Genomic DNA, 15,798 nt, shown 5'->3' on the forward strand with positions numbered 1-15,798 from the left:
TAATACTTACTGATTGAACTGGAGCGATAGCACAGCGGGTAGGGTGTTTGTCTTGCACGCAATGGACCCGGGTTCGATTTCTCTGTCCCTCTCAGAGAGACCGGCAAGCTACAGAGAGTATCCCGCCAGCACGGAAGAGCCTGGCAAGCTACCCATGGCATATTCAATATGCCAAAAACAGTAACAACGAGTCTCACAATGGAGACGTTACTGGTGGTGCTGGAGCAAATCGATGAACAGCGGGGATAGTGCTACAGCGCTACTTACTGATTTTAATATTGGAGCTTTGTTATCTAATCAGTTTCAATTCTAGAATTGTATCCACAGTTGTGGATTTTGTCTACATTAGAATAAGTTAAATATAATAAGAAAAAAATGAAGAAAGATGTGAGGGGAGAGAGGAAATATATGTACGAGAGGGAGCATGGGTTTATCCGGAGTGGAGAAAGTAAGCAAAGAGATGTATATAAAATTACATATTCTATATAAAACTTTGTAAAGCAGTAAGGAAAACAGGAAAATCCTAATTAGAAAGTTAACATTTGGAGATAATTCATTAAAGAAAAATGCAAATATATCACCCAAATGGTGATAGAAGAGATTCCTGATCTTAATCACTGGAGGAACAATTAACAAGCAACCAGAAATAATCAATTCTGCAAGGCTGAGAGAATGCGTCAGCTCCAAGCAGTACTAAATTCCCTTTGCATCCCAGGGCTGATACAGACCTGCACAGACCGCACTAAGTGCCCATGATGGGGAGATGGTTGGCCCAGTGAGGGCACCTGTGGAGGGGAGAGTGGAAAAGGTGTGCGAGTGGCCCCCAGTACACAGCACCCACAGAGCAAACAGGTGAGGCCCCTAGACCACACTTAACCCTCTCCTGGCCGGGGCTGTCACTGACCTTGTAAAGTGCGCTGCCAGCCCACTGACTGCCAAATTTCAGAGGAGAAAAATTGTGATCCGACAGACATGAACTAGGTCTTCCCTCCCCCGCATGCGTAGATAGCCTACAAACCCCTCCGTTCCACAACCCCGTGCGCTGACTGAGCAAATAGAGAGACTGAAAAGCTATAGGAACCAAGGCAATAAGGTAAAATGAGAAAACTCAACACCACTTGCTGAGAAATATAAATTCTAATGTCTTAAATTTCTGATCTAGATTAAAAAAAAGTTAAAGTAGCAAAATAGGCAGACAAGAATGATAATACATGGAAACTTGAGATTTCTAGGGAATGTGAAATGAGGTAAAAAATAAGTCTTCAAAATCTAAGACATGGGAGATTATATTTCTCTAGAAAAGAATTCATGAGTAATAATAAACTCACATAGGTAGAAGAAACATAGAAGAACGAAGTAAAAGGGAACTCAGAAAGGCTAACCGAAGATGTCCAGTAAAACTTGAAAAAACTTTAAAAGAACTTGAAAAAAAAAAAACCCAAACTTAATGTGTTCAGAAATAAAACTAAAAGTAGAAATTTAAGAAGAAAATAATTTAAATTAAAAAATTTGAGGTAGGAAAATAAAATTTTAAAAGTACATTTTACATTTAAAACGGAAGAAATTTTAAAAGAAAATTAAAAAGTAAGAAAATAACTCAATAGATGAGATCAAGAGCTAGATAAGCGCTAGGTCCAATGGGAGAACCAATTAGTGAGCTTAAAAGATAGTATTGTGTGACTATCCAATATTTATTCTTCAACTTCTGACTGACTTTGGTTAGCATGTCCTTTCAGTTCTGCATGCAAAAAGCAAGATTTCATTTTTTTCTTACTGCTGAGTAGTATGTGACTGTATATGTATTTACCAAGTCCTTTATTCACTTGTCCATCATGAGAAATTTGAAATGTTTCTAGATCTTGAGGATTATAAATAGTACTGTACCAATGGCATAGATTGTGTTTGTGTGTGTGTGTGTGCGAGTGCGCGCGTGTGTTTATAATCTTTTTGAATTAGTGTATTTGTATTCTGGGGAAAAATATTTAGGTTTAAACTGTTTGTAAATTTTGAGAAATGTCCATACTGTTTTCCATAGAAACTGAGCCAGTTTATCATCAAGAATGAATAAGGTTTCCTTTTTTCCCACATTCCTGAGAAAATTATTTTCTGATCTTTTTGTGTAGGTTATGTACATGAATGTGAGGTAATGTCTCACTCTCTTCTTATTGATATTTCTGTGCACTCAGGAATCACTCCTGGCAGCGCTTGGGGGACCATATGGGAACCCGGGGATCGAACTCAGGTCGCCCCGTGCACGGCACATGCCTGACCCACTGTACTATCACAGTGGCCTATTTCTGTGATTTTCATTGTTATTTATAATTTTTCATGTGCTTATTAGCCATCTGCATGTCTTTTGAAGTTTCTTGTTCAGCTTTTAGGATTTTTTTAAAAAATGAGGTGTTTATTTTTGCCGTTGAGTCTTGTGAGTACTTTATATGTCTTTGTTATTAATCCTTTTTATAATACATAGTATTTATCAAAATTTAGTAGAGTATCTTTTTGCTTTATTCGTAGTATCTTTTGCATAGCAGAGACTTTTTAGTTTGATATAATAACATTTGATTATTTTTTTGTTTTAGTTTCCTTTGTTAGTAGAGGTAAATCTCTGACAAAATCAGTGAGGTAAATATTTTCGAGTGTTTTGCAGTTTTCCTTTATTTGTTTTATGAATTAAGGTCTCGTATGTGAATCTCTAATGAATTTTCAGCTAATTTTTGTGCATTGTGTGATAGTGTCCAAGTTTTGTTCTTTTGCATGTGACTGACCAGTTTCACTAGTACCATTTGTTGAAGAGTATTTCTTTCATCCATATTATGTTATTGTCTCCTTTGTCATAAATTTACTGTCCCTAAATCTTATGTCTCTTTCTGTGCTCTTATTTCTATTCCATTTATCTAACTGCTTTTATGCCAGTACCATACTGTTCTGATTATTATCGAAGTTTGAAGTCTGTTTAAAATCAGGAATATACTACCCCATATTTTTTCCTGCTCAGGATTGCTTTGGCAATTCATGAAGTTTTGTGGTTCCATATAGATTTTAATATGCTTGTGAAAAATCCTTTAAGAATGCTTGGAGAATTTCAATAGGGATTGCACCCAATCTGCATAATGCTTTGGGTTCTATAGTCATTTTTAAATGCTAATTCTTCTGAATTTTTTTTAAACTTTTTATTAAATCACCATGTGGAAAGTTACAAAGTTCTCAGGTTTATATGTCAGTTATACAATATTCAAACACCCATCCTTTCACCAGTGCCCATATTCCACCACCAAAAACCCCAGTATACCCCCCGCCCCCACCCCCTACCCCCTACTGTATAAGTAATGAATTTCACTTCATTTTTTCTTTACCTTGATTACATTCCATAATTCAACACAAAACTCACTATAGTTGTTCGAGTTTCCACCCAAGAGAGACAGACCTACTACATTTGATAATTAGTTTTTCATTGCTGGAAATGAAGAGATATGTAGCCCCACTGCTACAAGTACATAACTCTCTCTCTCTCTCTTTTTTTTTTCCTTTTTCCTTTTCCCTTTTTTTTTTTCTTTTCCCCCCTCATCCCCCTTCCTGCGCCTCATAGTATGGTGTATGCCACGCCGCGTCGGCCAGCGTGGGGCTTTTGCTTAGTTCACAGTCCAGACAGGTGGCTGCTACATTAAAAACCTTCAATATTTCAACAAAAACTTACTGTTATTATTTGGAGTTTCCCCTCCCTCCCCCAAGTCAGACCTGTTCAAAAGGAACCGTTTCACATTGCTAACAATTATAAATGTTAAGTCCGCGCGGTTTTGGATTTCTGTATAAAGTCCAGGGAAAATTCTGCCAGAAATTACATAGCCCAGCTCACAGTCCCAGTGCATTGCTGTAAGGAGTCTCTGAATTCAAAGTCTTTAGGCGCAGAGGGTCCGATTCGCGCTCAGCGGCTCCAGATTTATCTGGGCCGAGGGCGTGCTGGTTACACCCCCTTCCCATGAGTTCCTGGGAGCCCCAAAAGTAAAAACCGAATACCTCTGGGTTTGGAGTCTAGAAGATGGCGCCTGCCACGTGGGTGCCGCCAGCCCGCCGCTTTCCGTGCAGGAAGATAGGGTGGGGAGGAAAAAAATCCACCCCCGGCTGCAGAGTTGTAGCCCAGTTCGCAGTCCCAGTGCATTGCTGTCGGATGCTGCGCTGGATGCCTGAATGTGTTAGATCTCTGGAATCAAAGTCTTTAGGCGCAGAGGGTCCGATTCGCGCTTAGCGGCTCCGGATTTATCTGCTCTTCTGAATTTTGAACATAAAATATTTTTGTTTCCTTGTTTCTTCTAGTTCTTAAAACTGTGATTTAGCTTTCCATATAAAAGTCTTTCACCTATTTTGTGCTTAAAGATTTCTGTTATGCTATACTAAGTAGGAATTGAATATATTGTTTCTCTTCTAGTGTTTTGTTTCCATATAAAAGTATAACTTATTTTTGTAGGTTTAGTATGGTCTGATACTTTGCTATATTTATTTATTTTGTGTAATAGTTCATTAGTTGTCTTCGTGGTTTATTATGCAAAATATCATACTGCCTGCAAATAATATAATTTAACTTCTTTTCCAATTGTGGTCTCTTTGTTTCTCTCTTTGCGTAATTGCTGTGGCTAGAACTTCTATAAGTGTGTTGAACAATAGCAGTGAGTAGACATCTTTGTACTGTACCTGATCTTTGTAGAAAAGTTTTCAGTTTTTCACAATCGAGTATAATATTAGGTTGGGATTGTCATATATGACCTTTACTATATTGAGATAACTTCCTTTTATCTTCATTTTGTTGAGAGTTTTATCATAAATGGATGTTGAATTTTGTCAAAAGATTTTCCTATTCCACTGAGATGATCACATCTGACCATGTGATTCTAACCATTCTTTAATTGATGTGGTGCTATTAAATTACTTTACTTATGTATTTTGATCTATCCTTGCATCCTTAGAAGAAATCCCACTTGTTCATGACATATGATCATTTTTATGATTTTAATTTTGTTGTTAGTCTGGAATTTTTGTAGTGATATATCTGGTTTTGGTACTTGGGTAATGTTGAACTTATAGTAACTATTTTCAAAAAGGTTTTGGTCACCATTTCACTCTCCTTGCCTGTAATTGACCTATCCAAGTTTTTTTTTATTTCCTCATGATTCAACTTTGGAAATTTTACAGTTCTAAAAATTTGTTCATTTCTCCTACTTTCTCTGTAGCTCTCTTCCACATACCTTTGCGTTTCTGTAGCATGTTATAGCTTTCATTTCTGATTCTATTGACTAAGTTTATACCTTTTTAATTTATTAGTGTAGCTGAGGGGTTTTAAATGTTTTTAACTTTTCAAAGAATAAGCTCTTGGTTTTATTGATACTTTATATTGTTTTTAGATTTTTGTTTCATTAGTTTCTGCTCCAGTTTTTATGATATTCTTTATTTTGCTTAGGGTTCCTTTTACTTAGGGTTCCTTTCACTTTTCTTTTTTTGTTTTTCCCTGTTTAAGGAGAAGTTTCCTTTATTAGGCACTGTTGCTTACAAAACTCTTAGCATTCAGGTTTACACACGAGACATCCCAGCACCACCTTCTCCATCAGAGTGAAGATGGTTTCTTTCTTCCTTTCTCCACTGTCCAGTGTCCCTCGTATTCCTCTCTCCCTAGGGAATGCTTCCTAATGAAGACAGTTCTCAATTTCAGCAACTTTGGCCATTTGTTATATTCTGACTTTGTTTCTTTATATACATTTGTCTGTCTCTCTTCTGACTAGCTTCACTTAGCACAATACTCCACTTCTATCCACATAGCAGCAAATTGCATTTTGTCATATTTTCCTTAAAGCTGATTGTATTCCATTATCTATACTATACCATTGTTTCTTTTATCTTTTCTATTTTTTTGTTTTTGTTTTATTTTGTTATTATTTTTTACTGAGTCACTGTGAGATATAGTTACAAGTCTGATCATAATTTCTTTATCCAGTCATGTATTCTTGGACATTGGGGTTGTTTCCAGATTTTTAGTAATTGTGATTAGTGCTGCAATGAACATAGAAGTGAAAGAGTTTTTTTTTTTCTGAATAGAGTTTTTGGGCCCTTGGGGTAGATGCCAAGAAGTAGAATTGCTGGGTCATATGGAAGCTCAATTCCTACTTTTTTGAGGAGTGCCTGTATTGTTTTACAGAAAGCTTGCATTGCTATAAACTTTCCTCACTACCACTATTTCTGTGTCCCATATGTTTGGGGAGCTCATATCTTCATTCTCATTTGTTTCTAGGAATCTTTTGATTTCTGTTCTGACTTATTCTATGGCATACTGACCATTCAGTAGTGAATTGTTTAATTTTCATGTGTTCATGTTTTCCCTCAATTTCTATTTGTGATTAACTTCCATTTTAAGTGATTATAGTCTAAGGATTTTTTTTGATACCATTTCTATGTTTATGATTTTATGGAGGTATGTTTTGTGATCCAGTATGTGTTCTACCTTGGAGAATGTGCCATGTACACTGAAGAAGTGCATTGGAGCTTTGAGGATGTGATGTCATATATATATATGTATGTATATATGTGTATATATATACATATACATTATGTATAAAATGTCTGCTAAGCCTGTTGCTTCCTTCAGAGACAGTGTTTTGTTATTGAGTTTAGTCCAGTCATCCATACAGAGGTAATGAAGCAGTGTTGAAGCCTCCCACTACTGTCATATCAATATCTTCATTGTTGTCTGTTAGCAGTTGTTGAAACTATTTTATAGACCATTATTAGGAGTTTAAATGTTTTGGAATATACCATGACCACCTCTGTTCTTTATTACTATTTTTAAAACTTGAGGTACATTTTGTCTTATGTAAGTATAGTCACCCTGGCCTATTTAAGGGAATTGTTAGCTGAAAATATTGTTTTACAGCCTTTTGTCTTTGAGCCTGTGTTTTCCCTGAGCACCCAAAGGCATTTTTTTGTTGGCAGTAGAAATCTATGCTCAGTGTTCTGATGTGTTCTGCCACATTGTGTCTCTTGATTGGTGTGTTTAGGCATTGATATTGGGCAAGGTTATTGATATAAATATTTTTGCTATCATTCTCTGTAAGTTATGTCTTATGCACTTAGACTGCTTCCAGGTCTTGACTATTGTGAATAGTGCTATAATGAACACCTGGTAACAAATGTCTTTTTGAAACTGTGATTTTGTGTTGCTTGGCTATATGCTGAGAAGTCAGATTGCTGGCGGTATGGTAGCTCCATTCTTGTTTGTTTTTTTTCATTTTAAGAAGTGTCCATATATCATAACTTGGATAAAAGTAAAAAGACACCACACAGACTGGGAGAAAATATTTGCTCACCACTCACCTGACAAACGTTTAATGTCCAGGATACATAAAGCTCTTATAAAACTTAGCAATAAAAAATAAACAACCTCAGGAAATGGGGAGAAGAGAGGAACAGACTCTACCTTAAAGAGGAGAAACAGATGGACAATAGGCTTCTCTGCATCACTCAATCATGATGGAAATACAAATCAAAACATGATGCCTCCTCACACCATTAAACTGGCATATGCCAAAGAAAACAAAACCCCAAAACCCACAAAACCTATCAGTGCTAGAGTGGTTGTGAGGAAAGGGAATGTCAACCAGTTCATCTGCTTGGAAAACAATAGCGATGCTGCTCAAAATAATTTTAAATAAAAATATTTTAATATAGCTAAGAAAATTGCGGTAGTGCTAACTATATTATATACAAAGTCACTACATCCCACAACCATCACCAGTGTCCCTACTTCTCTTCTCCTGTGCCTTTATTCCCCCCCCTGGCTCCCCACAACTGTTTGGCAGTTGGTTTTGTATTCTGATGCCATGGTTTTGTCATTTTTCAGTACTGTCTGTTCTCTTTCTCTCTGTATTCCATAGGTGAATGAGATCATCTGATATTTGCCCTTCTTCCTCTGTTTTATTTTGCTTAATACAGTACCCTCCAATTCCATCTGGGTTGCAATAAGCTACATGATTTAATCTTTCATATATCACTGTATCACTGCCATCCTGTGCTCATCGATTTGTTCGAGTGGGCACCAGTAACGTCTCTCATTGAGAGACTTATTGTTACTGTTTTTGGCATATCAAATACACACGGGTAGCTTGCCAGGCTCTGCCTCTTGGGCTCGATACTCTTGGTAGCTTGCCAGGCTCTCCAAGAGGGGCGGAGAAATCGAACTCGGGTCGGCCGCATGAAAGGCGAATGCTCAACCGCTGTGCTATCGCTCCAGCCCCTTTCATATATATATATATATGTATATATATACATACACATACATACATATATATACATACACATACATATATATATATCACTCGTATCACTTGTAGTCCCGTTGATCTTCGATTTGCTCGAGCAGGCGCCAGTAACATCTCCATTTGTCCCTGTCACGAGCTAGTGTAGCCCAGTGATACCTGCTCGCTCCAGGAACATCAAGAGTCTCAAATCGTTCATTCAGAGATTTGACGAAGAAATCTGACCATCTAGTTGAAGGGCGGCCACGAGATGGTCTTCTGACGTCCTGTGGAATCCAGTCGGTAACAGCTCTAGTCCAACGGTCATCTCTGAATCGCACTACATGACCGGCCCATCTGATTTTTGATGCCTTGGCAAACAAGACAGCATCCCTGATTTTTGACCGTCGATGGAGGTCAGAACTCCGGATTCCTTCTCACTTGAGTGAGACATGATATTCCCAGCATAGCTTTTCCTCTTTGGGATACCCTAATAGCATTCTCATCCTGCTTGCGTAGGGCCCAAGTTTCTGAGGCATATGTTAGTGCAGGAAGAATGATGGAATCGAAAAGATGTGCCCAGAGTTGGAGGTTCTTTGTTCTCTTAACCACCTCTTCAACGCTCTTGAATGCATTCCACGCTGCTCTCTTCCTCCTGTGCAGTTCTGGCACCAAGTCATTCCTCATGTTGATTTCTCGACCCAGGTACACATAGCTGCTGCATTCGGAGATGTTCGTTCCATTGAGAGCAAATGGAGCTTCAGGGACCAGTTTGTTTTTCATGAACATCGTCTTGTTGAGATTCAGCTGCAGTCCAACCTTTCCACACTTGAGGTCAAAGTCGGCCAGCATTTGTGCCTCTTGGCTAATGTTTGGCGTTATGAGAACGATGTCATCAGCGAAGCGGAGGTGATGTAATTGCCGACCATCTATCTTCACTCCCATTCTTTCCCATTCCAGTCTTCGCATGATGTTCTCAAGGGCGGCACTGAAAAGTTTTGGTGAAATGGTATCACCTTGCTGCATCCCTCTCTTTACATCAGTGATCACTTCTTTGTAGAATGGTGAGATCCTGGTGGTGAGTCCACAATACAGCTCACGGAGGATTTTGATATACTGAGTTTGAACTCCCTGTTTGGCCAGGGTTTCGATGACTGCCTCAGTCTCAACAGAATCAAAGGCCTTCTTTAAGTCGATAAACGTTAGACAGAGCGGCATCTTGAACTCTCGAGAAACTTCAATGAGTTTGGTCACTGTGTGGATATGGTCTATTGTGCTGCATCCTCTTCAGAACCCGGCTTGCTCACATGGTTGTCCTTCGTCTAGTGTTCTGCCTATTCTATTCAGAATGACACGAGTGAACAACTTGTAGATGACAGACAACAGGCAGATTGGGCGATAGTTGCCGATGTCATGGATGTCTCCCTTCTTGTACAACAGAACAGTTCTACTGGTTTTCCACTGGGACGTAACCTTGCATTCAGACAGGTAGCGTGTGAAGAGTCGGGCCAGTGCATTGATGAGTACTGGCGGCAGATTCTTCAGGTGTTCGGGTCTGATCTTGTCCGGACCAGGTGCTGTTCGAGTCTTTACCAGCGAAATGGCGTGTCAGATTTCAGAAGGGATAACGTTGGGAACGACATATCCATCCTGCGGAATTTGTATGTGGGCAGGTGGACATGGCTGTCAAAGAGATCCGAGTAGAAGTCGTGAATAATTTTCTCCATTGCCTTTCTGGAGGATGTGATAGATCCATCGGGATGTCAGAGGGCAGTCATCTTGGTCTTGTAGTTGGCGAAGGACAGACGAGCGTTGCGAATACTTTTCCTGGCTTCTGCTGCACTGGCCAACACTGCTGCTCTTCTCTCTTTGGGTGTTCCTTTATCGCATCTCTGCACAGCTTTGTGAGCTCGGACATTAGCTTGTGGTTGCCTGAGGCTCGAGCCAAACCACATTGACGAATGAGCTTGAGCGTTTCCAAAGACAGGCATCTGTTTGTGGCTTTCTCACTCTCGGCATTCTTCGCACAGACATGGAGGTTCTGAACCAGTCGATTGTATTCCTCATCGATGTTGTCAAGGACGGCATCTTCCCACGTTGCTGCAATAGTGCCAAAGAGCTCCCAGTTTGTGGTCATTCTAGGAGTTGTCTTCTTAGACTTAAATTTTACAGACTTTTCTCCCTGCTCTGGGAAGTAGAATTTCGCATGAAGGAGACGGTGGTCTGATCCCATTTGGAATTTTGGGACAACAGCGACATCGGTCAGGCAAAACCTTCGATTGAATATGATGTGGTCATTTTCATTGTGGAACTGTCCACCGGGAGACTCCCATGTGCAGTGTTTAGATTCGGCCTTCTGGAACTGTGAGTTACCATAGATGGTCTTGGTGGACATGATGAGTTCAGACAGTCTCTCACCCTGATCGTTCCATTCTAGGCCATGTGTCCCAATGTGGAGTTCTTGTATATATATATATATATATATACATATATATATGTATATATATGTATATATATATACACACACATACATACACTTGGTTTTTGGCCACTTCTGGTTGTGCTCAGGTATTAATTCTGTTCTGTTCTCAAAGATCATTCCTGGCAGTACATGGGGAACCATATATTCAGGGAATAAAAGAAGCCAGGCTGCATACAAGGCAAGGCCCTCACCCTCTGGACTATCTTGCTACTCTGATGATTTTTTCTTTGATTACAGCTGCATACTATTCAATTGTATATATACCACACATATGTACACTGTTTCTATGTACTGTATCTTCTTGACACATTCATCTGTAGTGGACATATGGGTTGTTGCATATCCTGGCTACTTCAATAAAGGCTATGGTGAATGTGGATTGAATTAATGTTTTTGTGTTTTAGGTGTAGATGTTGTGAAGTAGAATCACTAGTCTCCATGGGAGCCCTATTTGTATATTTTTTAATGATTTCTGTTTCTTTCCCCAATTTTATTTAAACACTGTGGTTTAAATAACAAAGTTGTTTATGACTATTTGTTACAGGTATTCAGTATTCTGACCCCAGTCCCACCACCACTGTCACCTTCCCTCCACCACTGTCTCCATTTTCCCAACCACCCGTGAGCCTGACCCTGGAGCAGGCCGACAATAATTTGTTTTATATTGCTTGTCACCACTAAATGGCTAATGGGATGATCAAAAAATTGTTTCTGTAGAGGAAAACTTGTGAAAACTGTCCTATCTCACCATGGACACATGAAGTCCTTGTCTGAGAGTTTATTACGCTGTTGTTGAAGTTAAGCATCTGTGCTAATGTTTTTTGTAGTTGGCATTGGTTGACTGCTATGTTATATCCCATCCAATTTGGTGTGCTCCTGCTGGGATGTCATGTTGTAGAGTTTAAACATGTAGCTTTTGAGAAAAGTCTCCATATTGCTTTGTAGAGGTTGAAATAGACATTGTAACCAAGAGTGAATGAGAGATCCCTTGTCACCCTGTTCCTATCAAGACTGGTTATTTCCTCTCCTTTTGATATTTTGCAGTTCATTCTGGATGAGATGATATTGCATTGTTGTTTTGATTTGCCTTCCCTTAGTTAGCAGTGATGATGCCTTCCCTTATTTAGCAGTGATGATGCCCACATTTTCATATACCTACTACCCATCAATATGTCTATTGTAGAGAAGTTCTTTTTATCTCCTTTCTTCATTTTTAGATGGTGTTGTTGAAATTTTTGTTGAGATTCATGAGTGCTTTCTATTTACCCCTCATTTAATTTTTTGTGTTTGATCCAAACCTGGTGGTGCTCCAGGCATACCCCTAGCTTTGTGCTTAGGGGGCCATGTTTGGTGTTGGGTATCAAGTCCAGAACCGCTGCACGCAAGGCAAGTCTCTTACCCACTGTATGGTGACCTGTGGTGATTTCTAAATCTTGGATATTAGCTCTTTATCTGGTATGCCGTGTACAAATAATTTATGCCACATTTATTCCATCCATTGGAGTCTTTTTATTGTAGTTTGAGGTTTCTATGCCATGCGAAAGCTTTTTAGTTTTCTTTTTCAGTTGTGTGCCACTCCCAGCACTCTTCATGGCTTACTCCAGACCCTGAGCCTAGGGATCATTTCAGAGCTTTGACTCATATATGATCTCTCTGGCCCTAATCTTGCAAAGACTTTTAAATTTGATGTATCAATTCTTACCTATTCTCAAGGCCCTTATTATGTTTTGTGAATTATGTGAAGTATGGTTCCAGTATTATCTTTTAAAATCAATTTTTAACATATGGCAACCAGTGACTTTCCTTGCTCCAGTTTTTTTATTGCCTGTAGGTCAGAGGGGTTTTCTCAGACTGTCCTTATTCCACAGCTATACCGTTTTGATTATAATAGTGTAGTAAACTATTTTATTCTCAGATTGTTTGATTCTTTAGATACAATTTGGATTGGGTAGGATTGTATGGGAAATTTTTGCATTGATATTCACCAGGGTTATTGGTCCATACTTTTCTATCTGCTTTTGATATTAGGGTAATACTGACTTCACAGAAACTATTAAGAAGTCTTATTTCTTTGATATAAGAACTTGAGAAGTATGGGTACTAAGTGAGTTTTGAAAATTTATTCCAGATACCAAAAATTCTTCAAAGATGTAGCTTGAAATTTTGTCTTTTAACAAGAAATTCCTTGTAAAATGTTTTAAATGTTGATGTTGATTTTATCCATTTTTAAATATGATGTGATTTTGGTATCATTTGAAAATTCTCTGCCTTGTTTTGGTTCCAAAAAGTTTTATTCAGTGTTTTTTTTTACCAGTTTTATATTTTACATCTAAGTCCATGGTCCATTTTGACTTATATGTTTATGTAAGTTGTGAAGTTTTATTTTAATCTACAGATGCTTTATTGAATCATATAGTTTATTGAATGAACTGTCATTAATTCATTTAAATTTTTTGTACTTCTTTTCAAAAGTAATTATAATTTGAATATTATTAGTAGAGGTTTTTCTATGGATTCTCTATCTGTTGCTTTTAACTTTATATACATGTAGAAAATTCACAGGAAATATCATATTCATTGTAGTGGTCTTAGCCAGGAGCACACGTGTTGATGGACTGAACAGAGATGGAATCTATTATAATCTTCATATTCAAAAAGTGGTTTTTTCTTTATAACTCACTATAAAATCTTTTGTAAAATTTGTTTCCACCCAGCTTTTATTGATTACTTATTCTTTCTTATGCCTGATTGCTTTTCTTTGCCCACTCATAACTTTGTTCACTTTGCTCAAGTGAAATTTTTAGGTTACAGGGAATGAAAGCATGGTGTTAGGGAGGACTTGGCATCGTACTTGCTGGCAAGCTGGCATTTCTCAGATGAAGCTTTGTGATTACAACTTTCTTTGTTCTATGTAACACTGCACCACTGCACATATGTGTTTGACTTTTCTTATATACATGGATTGAGAATACTTTGATTCTCATTCTGACTTTCATAAGTTTCTTTGTGACCAGGCTGATTAGATGGACTCTCTTGGCCCAGGGTACTTGAGAGATGATTCCAGCCTTTGGATATCCTCAGTTCTCTTCATCCAGCATTTTTGTTAAGGATTCTCCAGAGATGTCATAAGCATGCATGCCATTTCCTTCGCCCAGAATAAAGTTTTGGCCTTAAAGAGATTTTATTAAGCTTTTGTATTTCAATTAATGATGCTCCATAGGGACCAGTTTGACGATTCTTGCTCTTTTCCTGCTTCTGATAAGTAACTGAATAGCAGTAAGATGGAAAGGAGCATTAGAAATATTTGTAAATATTTTCAGCCAACATAGCCACATGGTTATGTACTCATTGTTATAGCTATTTTTATATAAAACATTTTTATTAGTAGACTGGGGTGAGAGAGTTTTTGTGTTTTATGGAACCAGAGAACATCCATATGGACTTGTCTGGCAGCTGAGTACCGCAGCCCCACAACTGAAAGGAAGTATCAACATATACGGAAGCTCGGAAGGGTTTCATTCCTAGTTAATTATCCAGAGGAGTATAGCGCTCAATGAAAACCTTGCTTTCAACCTTTGAGACTAAGCAGAAAATCCAGGTAAATGCTCTTCAGACATTGCTGTACAGAAGCTGGAAAATAAATGTCGTTTTAATCTACCTAGTTTATGATCATTTGTTATGAGGCATAGAAATTAATACACCGAATGAGCATCATTTGTTCCATTTTAGTCTCAAATTTCATTTGATATCAACTGATTTAAGAGAAATGTTCATTTTCTTTGGTGTATATATGTTTTATTATTGTTTCAACAAAAGAAACCTTTCTTTTGACTGTATCACTGTATCACTATATCCTGTCATCCCATTGTTCATCGATTTATTTGAGCGGGCACCAGTAACATCTCTATTACACTCAGCCCTGAGATTTTAGCAGCCTCTCCTTACTCATATTTCCCAACAGTTGGAGGCTCTTTTGGAGTCAGGGGAATGAGACCTATTGTTACTGTTTTTGGCATATGGAATACGCCACGGATAGCTAGCCAGGCTCTGTAGTGTGGGCGGGATACTCTCGGTAGCTTGCTGGACTCTCTGAGAGGTATGCATATGTCTTTTACTGTATTTTGGGATATGAATACACTATGGGAAGCTTGCAATGCTCTTCCATGAAGGCAGCTTGGGAGGTTCTCCAAGAGGGAGAACAAGGCTACTACATGTTTAGCAGCTGCTTTGCAGCCTTGCACTTCTGGGAACTTGGTCTTATAGTCTCTGGATGTTGGCCATTGGTGGGATTACATGGCGCCGGGGGCAGTTTGTGAGTGTGGCTGCCAAGTACTGGAAAATGAGGGGTCTGGCTGGAGAAGGCCCAGTCCCAATCTGAGCAGGCTTGGAGATCTCAGCCCCAGGTCCCGCACACCTGGGTTCCTCTGTTGGTCCCTTCATGCTTGAGGCTCGGCCAAGTGTGTGGAGAGTGGCCTTGAGCATCTTTTGACTATAATTTTGCATTTTATATTTATGTAAAATTTATTCAGAAATAGCTATTCTAGCTATCCAGGTAATACTTCGTCAGAAGTTAGTGTATTTCTGTTTACAGAGAGCCATTTAATATAAGGTTTGTGGAGAGGAGTTACTGCATATGTATCTTAGGAACCATATCCTTCCTAGGAATGGCTTCTTGGCCCTCTCTATTTCTCCTTCCTGGATGTTGCTGCTTTCCTTATCGGTTACTTAGCATTAACTTTATTTTATTTATTTTTATTTATTTATTTTTCACAGCAGAGTCTGGCAAGCTCCCCGTGGCATATTTGATATGCCAAAAACAGTAGCGACAAGTCTCACAATGGAGACATTACTGGCGCCTGCTTGAGCAAATCGATGAGCAATGGGGTGACAGTGACAGTTATTTATTTTTATTTTTTATTGAAACACTGTCAGAGCAGTTACAAAGTTTCCAGTTTAAGTCTTGGTATAAAATGATGAAACACCCAAGTGTTCACCAGTGCACACTTTCCACCACCCAAAACCGCAGTATCCCCCACATCC

The 15,798-nt window shown here is 38.6% G+C and overlaps 1 protein-coding gene across 1 annotated transcript in view; it reads left to right on the plus strand.

Moving 5' to 3' along the window:
• SUGCT (succinyl-CoA:glutarate-CoA transferase) overlaps positions 1 to 15,798 on the plus strand; it is a 977,794-nt gene that overhangs the window by 311,983 nt on the left and 650,013 nt on the right. The gene's annotated exons all lie outside the window — the stretch shown is intronic.

This window comes from Sorex araneus, chromosome 1 (genome assembly GCF_027595985.1).
Source record: "Sorex araneus isolate mSorAra2 chromosome 1, mSorAra2.pri, whole genome shotgun sequence".
In the NCBI taxonomy this organism is placed as follows: Eukaryota; Metazoa; Chordata; class Mammalia; order Eulipotyphla; family Soricidae; genus Sorex; species Sorex araneus.